The sequence below is a fragment of the Syngnathus acus genome, chromosome 19, assembly GCF_901709675.1.
Source record: "Syngnathus acus chromosome 19, fSynAcu1.2, whole genome shotgun sequence".
NCBI classification, from domain to species: Eukaryota; Metazoa; Chordata; class Actinopteri; order Syngnathiformes; family Syngnathidae; genus Syngnathus; species Syngnathus acus.
In genome coordinates, this window is record NC_051103.1 from 962,264 (window position 1) to 980,010 (window position 17,747).

General features: G+C 46.5%; 1 long non-coding RNA gene and 5 other non-coding genes across 6 annotated transcripts; 4 read left to right on the forward strand and 2 right to left on the reverse strand.

Annotated features, from left to right (window-relative positions):
* Window positions 1-1,572: 1,572 nt before the first annotated feature.
* Window positions 1,573-1,645, reverse strand: trnam-cau. The gene has a single exon. It is a non-coding gene; the product is annotated as a tRNA-Met (tRNA).
* An 858-nt stretch (window positions 1,646-2,503) lies between these two features.
* Window positions 2,504-2,576, forward strand: trnaq-uug. The gene has a single exon. It is a non-coding gene; the product is annotated as a tRNA-Gln (tRNA).
* Window positions 2,577-7,843: 5,267 nt separating this feature from the next.
* Window positions 7,844-10,467, reverse strand: LOC119137937. The gene is made up of 3 exons (XR_005101044.1): window positions 10,393-10,467; window positions 9,194-9,199; window positions 7,844-7,859 (listed from the first exon to the last, which is right to left on the reverse strand). It is a non-coding gene; the product is annotated as an uncharacterized LOC119137937 (long non-coding RNA).
* LOC119138861 lies at window positions 9,917-10,030 on the forward strand. The gene has a single exon (XR_005101265.1). It is a non-coding gene; the product is annotated as a U5 spliceosomal RNA (small nuclear RNA).
* Window positions 10,468-14,533: 4,066 nt separating the features above from the next.
* Window positions 14,534-14,726, forward strand: LOC119138852. Its single transcript, XR_005101260.1, has one exon. It is a non-coding gene; the product is annotated as a U2 spliceosomal RNA (small nuclear RNA).
* A 1,041-nt stretch (window positions 14,727-15,767) lies between these two features.
* On the forward strand, window positions 15,768-15,931 carry LOC119138848. The gene has a single exon (XR_005101256.1). It is a non-coding gene; the product is annotated as a U1 spliceosomal RNA (small nuclear RNA).
* Window positions 15,932-17,747: the final 1,816 nt, after the last annotated feature.

A 17,747-nucleotide genomic window follows, 5' to 3' on the forward strand; every position in this document is an offset into this window, starting at 1 on the left:
AAGTTGTTTTATCTGTTTTATCTATTTTTAAAATGAATTTTATTCAGTGTAAATATCCCTTAAACACAAATGCACTTGATTTTGAGAGGTGGCTCGCATAATCCAAAATCTTTTGTCCATCTATCTGTCACAGCATTTTGGCCAAAGTCAAAATGTCTTCTCTACCTGGATGTCCTAATATTAAGAAGAGTATTTGTATCTTTAAAGAGAAATAGCTCCTTTACCATATCCATTGTCAAAAGGAACAGAGAAAGGTATGAGAAACACAGTCGAGACATTGAAGATGCCATCCAAGAGATGGAGGACAGTGGGCTCGTCATAAACGAATGGTGCCACCTGGCTCCCGAGAGTGAGTTGCAAAGACTCGAATGCGTTGAGGAAATCAACACAAGAGAGGACCCAAATGACACCGTGGAGGAAAATGTCCCGGACTATAACGTCAGGTCCGAGACAACACAAATGTCCAGAGATGGGACCAAGTCACACATGTGCAAGTCTCAAGTAAGTCTCAAGTCTTAACCTTCAAGTCTCAAGTAAGTCCCAAGTCATTTTTGTCTTGGGCAAGTCAAGTCAAATCAAGTCCTTAAATAGGTCAAGTCAAGTCCAAGTCAAGTCTTTAAATAGGTCAAGTCCAAGTCAAGTTAACTGTAGTTTTTATTTATTAACTTGCTCCATATTAAGTCATATTTACTTAATTAAGTTTCATCATCATATTCATTGCATTAAAGCTATATATACACACACCTATTTAGATAAATGAAAAGCACTTATTTGGCAGAATGGCTCTTCAGATGACGGACAAAGTTTGAAGTTGTCGTCTGGCTGTGCGAAATGTTTTTGCTGCATATCACGCACTGTGCTGTCCGTCTTTTGCCATCATAAAAGTAATTGCGATAGCCGAAGGTGTTGACTCGCGGTACCGCTCCCGCTGACATGTTTGCGCATGTCTGATATAAAGGGGCATGATTCTCCAATAAACACATTCGGTAGGTAGACAGGGCACGACTGATTGAGTGACAGGGTAGTGATCCAATCATGACAACGCCATTCTCAGCCTGCGCTCCTACTGTGTTATCGATATTATTTTTTTCAAATGTATTATTAATTTTATATTCAAATTGAAAACATAAACTAAATAACACTGAAGTCATTCAAGTCATCGTGTCTCAAGTCAAGTCAAGTCCCGAGTCTTTAACTTCCAAGTCGAGTCTCAAGTTTTTTCATTTTTTGTCAACTCAAGTCACAAGTCATCAAAACAGCGACTCGAGTCGACTCGAGTCCAAGTCACAGTGACTCGAGTCCCCATCTCTGATGTTGCATTATAAAAGGGTTTTAGATATTTGTGGCTCCAGACAGGTATGTTTTTTGTACTTTTGGGCCAATATGGCTCTTTGAACATTTTGGGTTGCGCATCCTGACCTAGGGTTAGGGAGGCCAACTGTGGTTTCAAACTAGGGCCAAGGTTTCCAACTGGGGTTTCCAACTGGGGTTTCCAACTGGGGTTTCCAACTGGGGTTTCCAACAAGGATGTGGGTTTCCAACTGGGGCTAGAGTTAGGGCTATATAGAAGCGTGTCCCGTGTGAGGGTCGAACTCACGACCTTCAGATTATGAGACTGACGCTCTACCACCTGCGCCAACGAGGCTATGCACTTGCATTTTGACAATTGTTTTTTACTGTAAAACTAATTCAACCACAGGCCATTTCCATTAAACTGAACTTGGCTAGGATTTCCAACTACGATGAGGGTTTCCACCAAGAACTAGACTGTGTAAAAAGCATGCCCGGTGTGAGGATCAAACTCACAACCTTCAGATTACGAGACTGACACGCTACCGCCTGCGCCGATGTGGTGCCTGTCCTAAAATGCTATTTTACTGTCAAATTGATTCAACCACCGGCCATTTCCATCAAACTGAACATCAAAAGAAAAAGTTACTTTTGTCTGAGCATTCTCAAACTAGGGTTTCCAACTCGGGTTCGGGTGTCCAACTAAGGTTTCCAACTGGGGAGAGGATTTCCAACTAGGGCTCGAGCTAGAACTAAATAAAAGTGTGCCTCGTGTGAGGGTCTAAGTCACAACCTTCAGATTATGAGACAGACACGCTACCACCTGCGCTAACGAGGCTATGAATGTTAGGTTTTACAAGCTATTTTACTGTAAAATTGATTCAACCACCGGCCTGTCAAACTCAACTTCATGGACAGAATACTTTATTCTATTCTGAGCAACCTGCTATCTTCTGTAATTGACAATGATTTTACTGTGGACTATGGAAAACAGTGCCCTGTATGAGGGTCGAGCTCACAACCTTCAGATTTTGAGACTGATGCACGACCACTTGCACTAACAAGGTTATATGTCAATTGCATTACAATTCTCTTTTACTGTAAATTGTTTAATCCACAGGCCATTTATGTCTGTAACAACTGTGAACACTTGCCACAAGGCTGCAGTCATCAGAAGTCGTTGCCAAGTTTCACTTGGTACAGTCATTCACATGGCTATGTGGCCTAAAGGATAAGGTGTCTGACTTTGGATCAGAAGATTGAGGGTTCAAGTCCCTTCATGGTCATTTTAATATAATTCATATGAAATCAATGACTTTATTTCAGTCTGAACCAACTCTTGTATACTGTCGGAAAGGGTTTTGGTCTCTGATTTCTTTTTTTGTTGTGCTGACTCCCCCCCAATCTCCGTTTTCAGTGCAACAAAGTGACAAAAACCAAAAAAAAAAAATGCTTTCTCTATTGCACACTAGGGCCAGCGTTTCCAACTAGGGCTAGGGTTTCCAACTAGGGTTCCAACTCGAGGTAGGGTTTCAAACTAGGAATTCCAACTGGGGCAAGGGTTTCCAATTAGGGTTTCCAACTCGGGCTGGGGTTTTGAACTAGAGACAACATTGGACAGATGCCACTTGTTGGGAACCTTTAAATGTTTAGTCTTATCAACGAATGTGTTTCAGGGGCCAGATTTAAAACGTGGCTGCTGGTTTTCGTGAACCAAACCCATTAAAAAAAAGTGAAAGAATGAAACAATTCTTAATAGGAGAAGCCCGGTTAGCTCAGTCGGTAGCGCATGAGACTCTTAATCTCAGGGTCGTGGGTTTGATCCCCACATTGGGCAGCCCACACTTGTTGGGAACCTTTGGTTCTTTAGTCTTATCAATAGAGATGTGTTTAAGCATTCCTCTATTTGCCCTAAACCATTAAAAAAAACTGAAAAAGTAAAACAATTCCAAGGTCAAAAAGCCTGGTTAGCTCAGTCGGTAGGACATGAGACTCTTAATCTCAGGGTCGTGGGTTCAAGCCCCACATTGGGCGTCCTTGCTTGTTGGGAACCATTGAATTTTTAGACTTATCAAGGCCACACTTAAAACAGGGAGTCTTTCACATTGCGATGTGGCCTAATGGATAAGGCGTCTGACTTCGGATCAGACGATTGAGCGTTCGAGTCCCTTCATAGTCAATTTAATGTGTCGTGCTTTGAAATAGACAACTTTACTTCAGTCTGAACCAACTCTTGATTGATTGATTGAACTTTATGCATCCCACAGCGGGGAAATTCCCTTGTCACAGCAGCGCATATGAGTGCAAGAATAATACAAGTGCAAGAATACAAGTGCCAGAATTACAAAAAAGGGTAAATAACAGACAAGGATAAACACAAGTGCTGCTAGTAGAGACGAAACACATTCATTTTATCAGGTGGCATGCATGTTGTAAAGTCTGACAGCAGAGGGAATGAAGGACCTGCGGAACCATTCCTTCCTACACCGAGGGTGCAAAAGTCTGCCGCTAAAGGAGCTGCTTAGGAACCGCACAATCTCATGGAGGGGGTGAGAGGTGTTATCCATGATAGATTTAAGCTTAATCAACGTCCTCCTCTCACCCACAACCTCAACGGAGTCCAGGGGACAGCCCAGAACAGAGCTCGCTCTTCTGACCATCTTATTCAGTCTCCCCCTGTCCCGGTCCGTACTGCCCCCACCCCAGCAGACCACAGCGTAGATGATGACCGAGGCCACCACAGAGTCATAGAAGGTCCGGAGGAGAGCCCTGCACACACCGAAGGACCTCAGTCTCCTCAGCAGGTGGAGGCAACTCTGGCCCTTTTTGTACAGGATATGGATGTGATCAGTCCAGTCCAGTTTGTTGTTAAGGTGAACACCCAGGAATTTGTAGTTCTCCACTACCTCAATGTCCGATCCCTGGATATTCACCGGAGTGAAGATGGGTGCTGTCCTCCCGAAGCTCACAATCAACTCCTTCGTCTTGCTGGTGTTCAGCTGAAGCTGGTTGAGCTCACACCAACTGACAAAGTCCTTGATGACCAACCTATATTCCAGATCATTCCGCTCCGCGACATTTCCAACAATGGCCGTGTCGTCGGAGAACTTCTGGATGTGGCAGTGAGCGGTGTCGTGGGTAAAGTTTGAAGTGAACAGGGTGAAAAGGAAAGGAGAGAGCACCGTACCCTGGGGGACACCAGTGCTGCAGCGCACCACGTCGTACTCACATCGATGTAACCTCAAATACTGCGGCCGGTCGGTGAGGAAGTCCGTTGTCCATGCAGCCAGGCGCTCGTCCACACCCGCCTTCTCCATCTTCACCCTAAGCAGTGACGGTTAGATGGTGTTAAAAGCGCTGGAGAAATCGAAGAACATGATCCTCCCAGTGCTCCTGTTGTCCTCCAGGTGAAGCAGTGTTCTGTGCAGTAAATAAATCACTGCATTGTCCACCCCAACACCAGGCCGGTAAGCAAACTTCAGGGAGTCAGGCTGCGCTCCCACTAGGGAACGCAGGTGACCCAGGATGATCCTCTCCATAGTCTTCATCAGGTGGGAAGTCAAGGCAATAGGCCTGAAGTGGTTAGGCTCCTTGGGGCACGGCACCTTTGGTACAGGGACCACGCAGGAGGTCTTCCACAGTACTGGGACCTTGTTCAGGCTCAGGCTCAGGTTGAACAGGTACCTGACCACACCGCTCAGCTGGTCCGCACAGTCCCTGAGCAGTCTCGGCCAGATGCCGTCTGGGCCCGGGGTCTTCCCTGCTTTGATCTTTCTGAGGTGACTCCTCACCTCAAGATCTGTAAAGGAGAGGGGGATGTCGGAAGACCGGGGTGATGGAGTGGAGACAGAAGAGTGACTCGGGGGGGGGGGGGGGGGGGGGGGGGGGGGGGGAGCTGGCGGGGGGGCTGGAGTGTCGAAGGTGGCAGAATGAGATGCGGATCGAGGTGAAGGGGTGGGGGGGAGGCGGAATCAAATCTGTTGAAGAACAGATTGAGTTTCATCCACCGGTCCTTGTCCCCATAAGCTGGTTTCCGATCAGCCCCTTTACCATGGCCCGAGATGGACTGCAGACCCCTCCATTGTCAGTTTACAGTTCATCAAAAACCAAAAGAAAAAATGCCAAGTTTTCTCTGTTGCAGATGTTTTGGTGTGTTGATCACTAAAACAATGTTAAACTGAGGAGGCCTGAAAGCACTGCTTTAACAATTCAGGAATATACAAACGTTTTGTGTGCCAAATCTTCATTACAGCCAATAGCAGAATCCTGATTAAAGGTACAAAAAGACTGACAATGACTCTGTGTTTCCACTGGTTCTTCTCTGCAAGTTCTCTGCATTTCCAGTGCAGGATGGCGGAGATCACAGAGGGGCTCAACGGTGTGGTTTGTCACATCGATGATCTGTTGGTGTGGGGGCGGGGCCAGGAAGAGCATGACACTCGACTTAATGCCGTGCTACAAAGACTGGAAAAAGCAGGCATCACACTGAATGTGGACAAGTGTGAAATCTCCAAGAGCGAAGTAGTCTTCCTGGGCCATATCATCACAGCCGCAGGCATCCGCCCTGACCCAAAAAAGACAGATGCCACCACAGACATGACAGAGCCCACACATGTGAGTGAATTAAGGAGTTTTCTCGGCATGGTCAACCAGCTGGGAAGGTTTATTCCCCAGCTAGCTGAAAAAGATAAACCGCTCCGTGACCTCTTCTCAAAGAAAAACTGCTGGGTCTGGGACGTGGACCAGGCAGCAGCGTTTGAAGACCGAAAGAAAGCTCTGTCCTCTCCTCCGGTGCTGGCTATGTATGACCCGGGCAGAGACACCAAAGTATCTGCTGATGCATCATCGTATGGGTTGGGGGGCGTAATTCTCCAGAAATGGGGGAAGGATGGAAGCCTGTGGCTTACGCATCACGGTCACTCACTCCAACTGAGCAACGATACGCACAGGTGGAGAAGGAGGCTCTGGGCCTCACATGGGCCTCACATGGGCCTGTGAACGGTTTCGGGATTTCCTCATCGGAAAGGAGTTTTGCCTGGAGACCGACCATAAACCCCTTCTCAGCCTGCTCGGAGCCCAAGCACTGGATCTTTTGCCACAGAGAATCCAGGGTTTCAGGATGAGGCTGATGCGCTACTCATACTCCATCGTGCACGTACCAGGAAAGTCGCTTTGGACGGCAGACACACTTTCACGTGCACCTGTAAAATTACGCATGTCCACTGATGACCAGGAGCTGATGGAGAGCACAAACATATTTGTGGACTGTTAGGGTTTACAGATTATCTTGATCGTATGATTATGTTGGAATGTAGACTAGAATTATTAACTTTGTTTAAACCTTTCCTTGACTCTGAAAAGTTTAACCATTCAGTTGTTGAAACTTTCCAAATGGTGTGGAAACATTCTTGCTTAGTTAGTCATCTAAAATGCTCCACTAGTTTCTGTTTCCACGACCTTGTAAAACAATGAGCTGGGACCCTCCGCACTGATTAACCAGTTGCTGAGGTGACCACCAAACATGTCCAATGTCACCCCCACCCTGCTTGTTCTTAATAAATATGCTCTTGCAAGAGGCCTGAGCCAGACCTCATTCGATCATCGCTGTACGCACAGCGACGAATGGTTCTCCATTTGCAAATGCTTAAAAAGGGCATACTGTCTCCCGTGTGGTTCTTGCAAAAATAAGTTAGAGTGAGCACCACTCTAACAGACTGTGTCACTGAGAGTCTACCTGTCAGCTCATCATATACAGAAAACCTGAAAGAGCAATTGAAAGCCGACAGTGTCTGCTCGCGTGTCATGACCATGTGCATGGAAGGATGGCCAGCACATGCAAAACAGGAACCAGCGCTGAAAAACTACTGGCCGGAGCGAGCTACATTAACAGTGAAAGATGGCTTACTGCTAAAGGACACACGACTGGTAATACCTTCTGCAATGAGGAACGACGTGCTATTCAAATTACACGAAGGACACTTAGGTGTCGTGAAATGTAAAGCACGTGCACGTCAATCTGTGTGGTGGCCGGGACTCAGCCAGCAAGTGAACGAAATAATACTGAACTGCAGGACATGCATACAAGAGCGACACAACCCAAAAGAGTCACTCATGCCATCAGGGTGCCCTGAAAGACCTTGGCAAAGGTTAGGAACAGACCTTTCTACACAAGAGGCAGAATAATCCTCTAAGGTCTGATGAAACAAAGGCAGTCTACCCTATGATCTCTGGAAACAGGGAGATGTGGTATTATCGTATGTTGAAACTATAATATTATATAGTGCAGCGGTGGCCAACCCGCGGCTCGCGAGCCGCATGCGGCTCTTTGGCTGGTTTCATGCGGCTCTTTTACGTTCATATCAACATTTGTGTTTATTTTTCGTGCGTATTTGCTTCGCTTGAGTTCAATATGGTATTTTGGTCAAACGCGCATGCGCGTGAGGTGAAATCCCGCAAAGGAGGAGGGACAAACAGAGCGATTGATTTTGCTGGCTTTTTAATGAATGGCGACTGTGACTACGGGGGGCCCATTAGGTCCAGAAAAGCTTAAAGTTGTTTTTTGTTGAACGCTATGGCAAGCCATTCTGCCTGATATGTCGGACATCATTGGCGCATTTAAAAGCTTCAAATGGTCAGCGCCACTTCAGCTCACTTCATGCCAATATCGATAAGGACTTTGCAAAAGGGACTGAATTTCGCAAGCACAAGTTTGGAGACTTTGAGAAGTCTGGGATAAAAATAGGTACAGTTTTTCAAAAAAATTACGAAGCACTCAGAGACTGTCACACTTGCATTGTTTCAACTGGCTTGGAACATTGCACGGGCTAAAAAGCCATACAATGAAGTGGAGTTCGTTAAAATATGCCTCAGTGACGTTATTGAAATCTTGTCTCCTGAAAACGACAAACTAAAACGAATAGTCTGTCCCGCCACACATAGTAAGTGAAAAAAACGTATGTTTTGTTTGTGGAATTTGTTGAACTGAGAGTTTGTCTGTGTGAGACAATGCACACAATGTTCATTGTTGAAAATGTGGTCTTTGGTCTGTGGTTTAGTACTGTAGGAGTCAATTTGTCATTATCATGTTGGTGCGTGACATAATAATGTCACACAATAAATTTGGCTGAGCAGAGGGGTGTGTGCGGGTATGTGTGTGTGTGTGTGTGTGTGTGTGTGTGTGTGTGTGTGCGTGTGTGTGTGTGGGGGGGGGTGTTCATGTGTGCTCATGTGTATGATGTGGCTCTTTGCGATGACACAGTAAAAAATGTGGCTCTTGGTCTCTGACTGGTTGGCCACCCCTGATATAGTGTGTTATTGGAGGTCTCGCATAATGTTGACAGTTGGGGGCTCTGTGGTGCGCCAGGGGCATTGTACTGCTATGTGAGACATGAGTGGGGAGAAAATAGAAAGTTGCTGAATAAAGAAGTTGCATTAGCGTTCATCTCTACTCCGTATAAACACAACAGTGGTGGACTGCGTTCGCGCTCTCCCCTGGTCTTTCAACGAACAGCAAAAATCACGCGCAGTAGTACGCACATGGAGTTTAGGTCTGCGGTGCTGTGACACACTGAACGCTTTTGAGCATGTTATTAACTGTACTCTGGAACTGTGCATTTGCTTGCTAAACTGTATTAACCAAATTAGTCAATGCAAAATAATATGTAATTACCACGTTCCTGACTCGTTACATGATATGAACGTATCAAAACCTTTTTGTCGGCTGTAGGTCTGTCTTTTTGAAGAATGCGCCTGATTGTTGTTCCTCATACATCAAAAGTATGGATTTCTAGAAAACAACTTTTACTTCCTAAAGTAAAATGACAGATTTATATTCAAATGTCAAATATCGAACGCCACCATCGCAGTGGAGATGAATTACACTCCAAACCACGCCAGCAACGACAAAAGCCTCAATTATTTGCGACACGAGAGATATAGAGCACTTCTGAAATTTGAGAAATCATTTGAGAAATTTCGATCGTATTTAGTTTCCCGATTTGTGTTGAATAAAGTTATGAAATCACACGTTTTCAAATAAAACACAGAGATGGGATCATTTCCCGTTCTCTCATACCAAAAGTACACGTACAGAGACATACAACTGTTTTTACCTTCAATACTCAAAATAGACGCCCAATCAATAGGTGACGCTGTTTGAAAGAATGAGCGCCGTCAGTGTTCGACCAGGTACCTACAATCCTGTGCACCAACAATGTTTGAAGTAAAAAAGACATTAATGAACACAAAATACTCGTTTAAACCTTCTATTTAGGTTGAGTCCTTCTAAGTCAGGGGTCTCAAACTCCAGTCCTCGGGGGCCGCATTCCTACATGTTTTCCAAGTTTCCCGCGTTAAACACACCCGATTCAAATGAGCAGTTCATCCTCACGTTCTGCAGGAGCCTGATAATTGAATCAGGTGTGTTTAACGAGGGAAACTTGGAAAACATGTAGGAATGCGGCCCCCGAGGACTGGAGTTTGAGACCCCTGTTCTAAGTATAGTAAATCTATGAACGTCTATTGTTTGTTTTAGAAGGAATGGTTGCTGCAATTTGAGTGTGAGACCGCCTGTGAATTTGGTGAGACCAGCAGTGGGGTGGCCCGTTTTCACCCAGATTATCAGATCACACTTTTTTCTCTTCAGATCGAATAAATCTTTCGCCTTTTACTAAAGATTTCCGTGGGGAGGAACAATAAGAGTCTATCTCAATTTTTTTTTATGCTCTGCGAAAGCGGAGCATTCTTTCTCTGTGAAAATATCAGTATCGCAACGGATAGCCGCCTATATCATATTCCGTGCAACAGTCATACATTCACCTAATTTATACCGACATATACGTATGTGAACATAAACAGAGAAATAATGCCGAGTGCAGACAGACAATCACATTTAAGCCCTCGTTTATCAATGCAGTTTAATTTCTGGTGGTACCCATTTGAATGGGCACATGACAGTCTATTGTAATTTGGCAAAAAATATTGTTTTTGAATAAAAACCAATAACCACCCCCCTCAATTGCACAAGCACTCCTGCTCCTCACTTCAAGGAACACGGACTTGAGCAGATCCGCCGCGCTGTGCTTCGTTGCGACGTGGCTTGACGGACGCACCCCCCACCACGCCGTGGAGTTAGCTGGGTTTCGGCTAATGCGTGCAGATCGCAGCGCGGAGCTCACCGGAAAATCAAAGGGAGGTGGTATCTGTTTCTGTATTAATGAACGTTGGTGTACTGATGTCACGGTGTCGAAAGAGTCTTGCAGCGCTCTCCTAGAAACACTTTTCATAAACTGCCGGCCGTTCTATTCACCATGGGAGTTCTCCTCGATCGTCATGGCGGCTGCTTACATTCCGCCACACACACATGCGAGTGAAGCCACGTAGATGCTGGCTGACCAGGTGACAGACATGGAGAAACCTCTACCAAATTCACAAATCATTGTTCTGGGTGATTTTAACTGGGCGAACCTCGCACACGAACTCCCCAAATACAGACAGCACATAACGTGTCCCACCAGAGGGGCACAGACACTGGGCCACTGCTACACCGTAATTAAGGATGCACACCACTCTGTGGCTCGTGCAGCTTTAGGACTCTCAGACCACTGTCTAGTTCATCTGATCCCGGCCTACAGGCAGAAATTAAAGACTTCTAAGCCTGTGGTGAGGACTGTGAGGAAGTGGACAGTGGAGTCTAGGCAGGACCTCCAAGCCTGCTTTGTCTGCACCGATTGGGGAGTTTTTGAAGCTGCAACTTCAGACCTGCATGAACTCACCGACACTGTCACATCATACATCAGTTTTTGTGAGGATCTGTGTGTGGAGACCAAGACCTTCTGCATGTACAAGAACGACAAACCTTGGTTTACACCGAACCTCAGGAGGCTGCGCAAAGTCAAGATCACCAACTGATTCCCGAGCGCGGCACCGCTGCTGCTCACTGCTCCCCTCTCCCCCAGGGGATGGATTAAAATCACACGGGGATGGGTTAAATGCAGAGGACAAATTTCACCACACCCAGGTGTGTGTGTGACGATCATTGGGACTTTAATCTTTAATCAAGGAGGAGGCCTACAGGAGCGGCGACCGGGACCTGTTCAAGCAGACCAGAAACACACTGAACCGAGAGGTCAGGAAAGCCAGCAAGTGTTACGGGGAGAGCCTGGAGAGACACCTCTCTGCCAATCCTGATCCCTCAACAGTGTGGAAAGGTCTGCAGAGCATCACGGCTTCAAGAAACGAACCCCCTGTCCTGTGGAGAGCCCAAGGCTTGCAAACCAGCTAAACAGGTTCTACTGTAGGTTTGATTGGTCCTCCCACACTACAGGACCTCCTGCAGCACAATCAACATACTCACCTCCCCCCACAACCGCTCTGTCCACACCTCCATCACCGTTGTCACCTACTCTTTCTCTTGCAGAGGCCGCGCCCGCACTCCAGATCCGCGAGGAGGAAGTGCGGCAGATGTTCCGGGGACCAAAGATCAGGAAGGCACTGGGCCCAGACGCCATGTCACCGTCCTGCTTGAAAGTCTGTGCTGAACAGCTGGCACCCACCTTTGCACGGATCTTCAACCGTTCCCTTGAGCTGTGTGAGGTGCCCTCGTGCTTCAAGAGCTCCACCATCGTTCCGGTGGCCAAGAAGCCCGCCATCACAGGTTTGAATGACTATAGACCTGTCGCTCTGACATCTGTGGTCATGAAATCTTTGGAGAGGTTAGTGTTGAACCACCTGAAGGATGTCACGGGCCCCCTGCTTGACCCCCTCCAGTTTGCCTACCGGGCAAACAGGTCGGTGGATGATGCGGTCAACATGGGACTGCACTACATCCTGCACCACCTGCACACCCCAGGAACGTACGCCAGGATCCTGTTTGTGGACTTCAGCTCGGCGTTCAACACCATCGCTCCTGGCATCCTCCAACAGAAGCTCATCCAGCTCGCGGTGCCTGCCTCCACCTGTCAGTGGATCACCAGCTTCCTGGCCAACAGTGTGAGGCTGGGGAGCATCACATCCGACACCCGGACCACCAATACTGGCGCCCCTCAGGGGTGCGTCCTCTCCCCACTGCTCTTCTCTCTCTACACCAACAATTTCTCCTCAGGTGACTCTCCTGTGAAGCTCCTGAAGTATGCGGACGACACCACTCTCATCGGACTGATCCGGGACGGTGACGAGACTGCGTACAGACAGGAGGTGGAGCGGCCGGTCCACGAGCAGCCAAAACCACCTGGAGCTGAACCCGCTCAAGACCGTGGAGATGACAGTGGACTTCAGGCGAGACCCTTCACCACTTTCACCCCTCACTATCCGCAGTAATACTATTCTCTCCACAGACACCTTCAAGTTCCTGGGAACCACAATCTCTCGGGACCTGAAATGGACCGGCCACATAGACTCTGTCCGGAAGAAGGCCCAGCAGAGGCTGTACTTCCCGAGACAGCTCAAGAAGTTCAACCTGCTGCGGGAAGACCTTCTACACTGCCGTCATCCAGTCTGTCCTCTGCACCTCCATCACTGTCTGGTTTGGATCGGCCTCCTAACAAGACAAGCACAGACTGCAACAGACAGTCAGGACTGCAGAAAAGATCATTGGAATCAACCTCCCATCTATCCAAGACTTGTACCTGTCCAGGACCAGGAAACGTGCAAGTAACATCTCTATAGACCCTTCTCACCCAGATTGCAGTCTGTTTGAACTACTCCCCTCCGGACGGCGTTATAGAGCTCTGTACGCCCAAACCAGCAGACACAGAGACAGCTTCTTCCCCCAGGTTGTTGCTCTGATGAACTCACACCACTCTTAGAGTCTCAGAGTCATTGCTGTGCAATAACATCCCGCTCTCCACACCTTTTTTTGAATTGTCTACACTATTTGTACTGTGTCCTCTCTGCATCCATTGCAGCCTGGTCATCCTGGAAGAGGGACCCTCCCATCTGTGGTCTCTTCTCAAGGTTTCTCATTTGCCCTAGTTGGAGTTTTGAGTTTTTCGTTGCCCTCCTGGGAGAATATTTGTCATTTTTCACACGTCCTGAGTGTTGTTAGTTACCAAAATGTTGAACAGAGGCTGTGATGTACCGAAGTCAAATTCCTTGTTTGGCACGCTCAAACATGGCAAATAAAAATTCTTGAATCTTGAACCTTTACTGTTCACAAGCACAATCACAAGTACAAGTCATCTTCATCCATAAGCACATCAGTCTTTCCTTGTTAAAACACAGCAGCCCTTCAAAACAAAATGTGCTCCATCAACTTTTAGTTTCTTAATAGACAATGATGGTATTTATTTACATATTGAAACACACGTCCACCTCCTTCAATGTTACACGTGAATGCACATACAGAGAGAAGTTTTATTCATTTTGATCAGGCTGCATGAAGCAAAATATAAAGGTGAATGTAATTCTCATTAATGGAATAAATTACTCCTTTTGACCAGCAGGAGGGGTTGTGTGCACCTGAAGCCTCGAGAAATGAACCTATTTGCAAACCGTTTGGTGGGAAAGCCTCAAATCCCAAGTGTGCCAGTTTCTTCACTAAAGAGACGAGAGTTCTTTGTTACAGATGTTTACTGTGATCTTAATTCATTGACATCACAGCCACACCGTAGAACTGGTGACAACACATATTTTGGCCTGCCAGTGAACAACCGGGTACTTTACTGTTTTGACTTAGTAGCTTCGCGATGACGCATCCTAGGTCGGCCCTTAACTATTGCGCTGTTGCATCACGTCACCTTCCCGCTTCTTTCCCGGAAACAGGAAGTGCCCTCGAAGTCTAACTTACCACCGGTTTCTATCGCAACTTAATATCAACAAGACAGTGCTACAAACTATATACAAATAACAAGGAACAAAAATAAATTCACACAAAAATAATTTGCACACCATGCAAAACTTGAAGCTTCGCCAGAGCCACAACAGCTCCGCCCAGCGGCGAAAGACACAACTGCTTCGACTTCGGCAGTTACACCAAGGAAGCCTCATGTGTCCGTCACTACTCAAAAGCGTTCAGTGTGTCACAGCACTGTAGACCTAAACTCCGTGTGCGTACTACTGCGCAAAAGTTTTGTTTTAAACAGAAAGAACGCAATCCCCCACTAGCAGAAATTATGGAGTCGAGATTCCCACATTTGGGGAATTCACAGGGGTCAGTATGTGGCATTAGCATCAGTTGATACATGCAACCGTAACTTGAATTGGTAGTCTCTTTATTTAAGTCGTTGCCTCAGAGCCATTTCGGGTTATCGCTTCTCGGCCTTTTGGCTAAGATCAAGTGTAGTATCTGTTCTTATCAGTTTAATAGCTGATACGTCCCCCATCTGGGGACCACATATTTAATTGATTTACTTGGAATAGGGATTTGGAAAAGGGGCTTGCCCCGTCCACTCCACGCATCGACTTGATATAGCAGTATCTCCAGGCACGGTGCACCCCCTCTCCTGGTCAAATCAACAGTTCAATATGTAAGAAAACCATTTCAATCCATTCGCTTCATTCTTACAGGGTTAAGCTGTCAATTATGACTTGATGGGGTCTGATCTAAATGTAAGACGTTTCGGCTTGAGAGGCAGCAAGAATTTACGTAACCGTTCTAAAATATAATTAAAATGTGTTTCTTTGCTTGAGATTTTCCTATCATTGTTTCAAGAATTTTAATTACAATTCTTATTCTCAAATTTTCAAGAAAATGTCGTTTTCAAAACTTCCATCCATCCATCCATTTTCTGAACCGCTTAGTCCCCACGGGGGTCGCGGGAGTGCTGGAGCCTATCCCAGCCGTCATCGGGCAGTAGGCGGGGGACACCCTGAACCGGTTGCCAGCCGATCGCAGGGCACACAGAGACAAACAACCATTTGCACTCGCACTCACACCTAGGGACAATTTGGAGTCGCCAATCGGCCTACCAAGCATGTTTTTGGGACGTGGGAGGAAACCGGAGTGCCCGGAGAAAACCCACGCGGGCCCGGGGAGAACATGCAAACTCCACACAGGGAGGGCCGGAGGTGGAATCGAACCCGCACCCTCCTAACTGTGAGGCGGACGTGCTACCCAGTGCATCACCGAGCTGCCCTGGAGGTTTTCAATAAATACAAATTCATAGTTTTAGGGTTCTCAGGTTAAAAGAGGCAATGCGTGATGGGCATGTTTTTGCAGATATATTATTTCACTTTATTTTGTTGGGTTGCTGCCATCACCACTAGATGGCGACTCTAAGAAAAAGGAGGTGAACAAAGGCGCGGGTGTAGGGGCAATTAAGGGTAGGAAAAGAAGCAAAGCATGATGGTCGTCTTTTTTAATCTATTTTTTACTTAATTTATCATGCTTTGGTTTTGTAATGACTAAAGGTACTATATAAAAAGTTCTACAAATCCTGTTTCATCCACTGAGTGTGTATGTGTGCCACACGTTTGGCGAAATTAAGCCCGTGACTGAAGATGGCGTGTGCGGTAAAGACGGCGGCCGGGTAACTGATCCAATTCATACCTGGCAGGGGAGACGCCGTGATCAAGAAGGTGGTTCACCCAGGGAGAGGCTCAGCCATTACACTCCGGTTGTGCTGACCTCTGCGAATTCTCCGAATGTGGGAATCTCGACTGCATAATTTCTGGTAGTGGGGGACTGCGTCCGCGCTCTCCCCTGGTTTTACTGTTTAAAGCAAAAAGTAAGCGCAGTAGTACGCACATGGAGTTTAGGTGCTGTCACACACTGAACGGTTTTGAGCATGTTCAGAATCAGAATCAGAATCAGAATCAGCTTTATTGTCAATTTCTTCATGCTAGGACACACAAAGAAACCGAAATACCGTTCCCCCTATCCCACGGTGACGAGACACAGCACACGATTAACACACAAGTAAAACAACGGGGAGAGAGTTCAGGACCCCAACAGCCCGGAGATCACAAACTTCGCCAGTGGCGAGCAGTGCTGGCATCCCACAACAAAGTCCCGGCACCATTCTTCACGGATGTAGACGCACAGTCCACCTCCACGCGATGTTCCCCCTCGTACAATGGCCCGGTCCGCCCGATAGCGCGCCATCCGCTCCAGACGCACAGCAGCTACGCACTGTCCGGTCCGCAGAACTCAGCAGGCATGTTGATGTCCAGCGATCGAACGTCCGCCAGAAGAATGGAAGGCACGGACGGGCGAGCTGGGGTGGCCGCCAGCCAGGCCCGGACGCCCAACCGGGGGAAGAATAGCAGGCGAGTCCGGCGACGCTCCAGGACGGCGCAGACCGAGCGCCTTTAATGTCCCCGCTTCAAAGTTCAGGTCGCCACAAAACTCGCTTTCGCCGATGTCGAGCAGAACCAGCCCGCCGCACTTGAAGCACAACCCGGTACGACGAGACGAACACACAAAACTGGCGGACAAACCCACATTAAACGACAAAACAAAACACATGTTATTAATTGTACTCTGGAACTGTGCATTTGCTTGCTAAACTGTATGTAACAAATTAGTAAATGCAAAATACTATGTAATTACCACTAGTGATGTGCATTCCAGTTCTTTTAGGTGAACTGAATCCTTAGAATCAGTTCACTCAAAGGATTCGTTCAAACGAATCGTTCAATGAATCTCTCTCTCCCCCCCCCCCCCCCCCCCCCCCCCCCCCCACACACACACACACTGATACGGCTTTTTTTTAAAAAAATTTTATAACATCCAGTGGCAACAACCCATACACATCAAACAATACAACTACAGAACCTATATATAATAATAATTGGCTCGGGTAATTGACACATTTCTTTCTATAATACAACACCTACACACTGATCCGTTGGCAACAGTCTCTCACCCGGTCGTGAACGAGAAGTTGCGTCACTTATTTGTTCGTGAACGGGAAATTACGTCACTGACTCGTAAAGTCCCTCCTCCATCTAACGCTCGCTGGCGCTGCTGATTGGTCGTTCGCGAAGATTCACGAGTGAGTGACAGACAGCATTGCCGCTATGCCATTGCCAGCCGACACACTTTATGCCGACGTTGATGTTTTAATTTTGTATTTGTTGGCTTGTAGTTGATGGTATTATATCGAATGTGTTTGTGTTTGAATAAAAGGTTGAAAAAAAAAAACCGTTATGCCGACATTTGTTAATTTAAGCAGTTAAGCAAATGTCTGATTTTTATGTTTTGATTGGCGAATATAAAAACAAGAAATAAAACACCAGAAAAGTTATAACATAAATGTTCATTAAAATAATAGTAATAATAATAATAATAATAAAAGTACGTCTCAAACCAGCAATCTAATGTGAAACTGCAGTCGATATATTAGATAACAATATTTAGGCATATATATGCATTCACGTTATTTAAAACCTACTATAAGTAAATCGTAAATCTACATTCTGGCTTGCACAGTTCACGTCAGGAGACGCAACATATTCACTGACTGATGGATAATAATAAATTCATGACTCGTTCGTGAACGGGAAGTTACATCATTTTC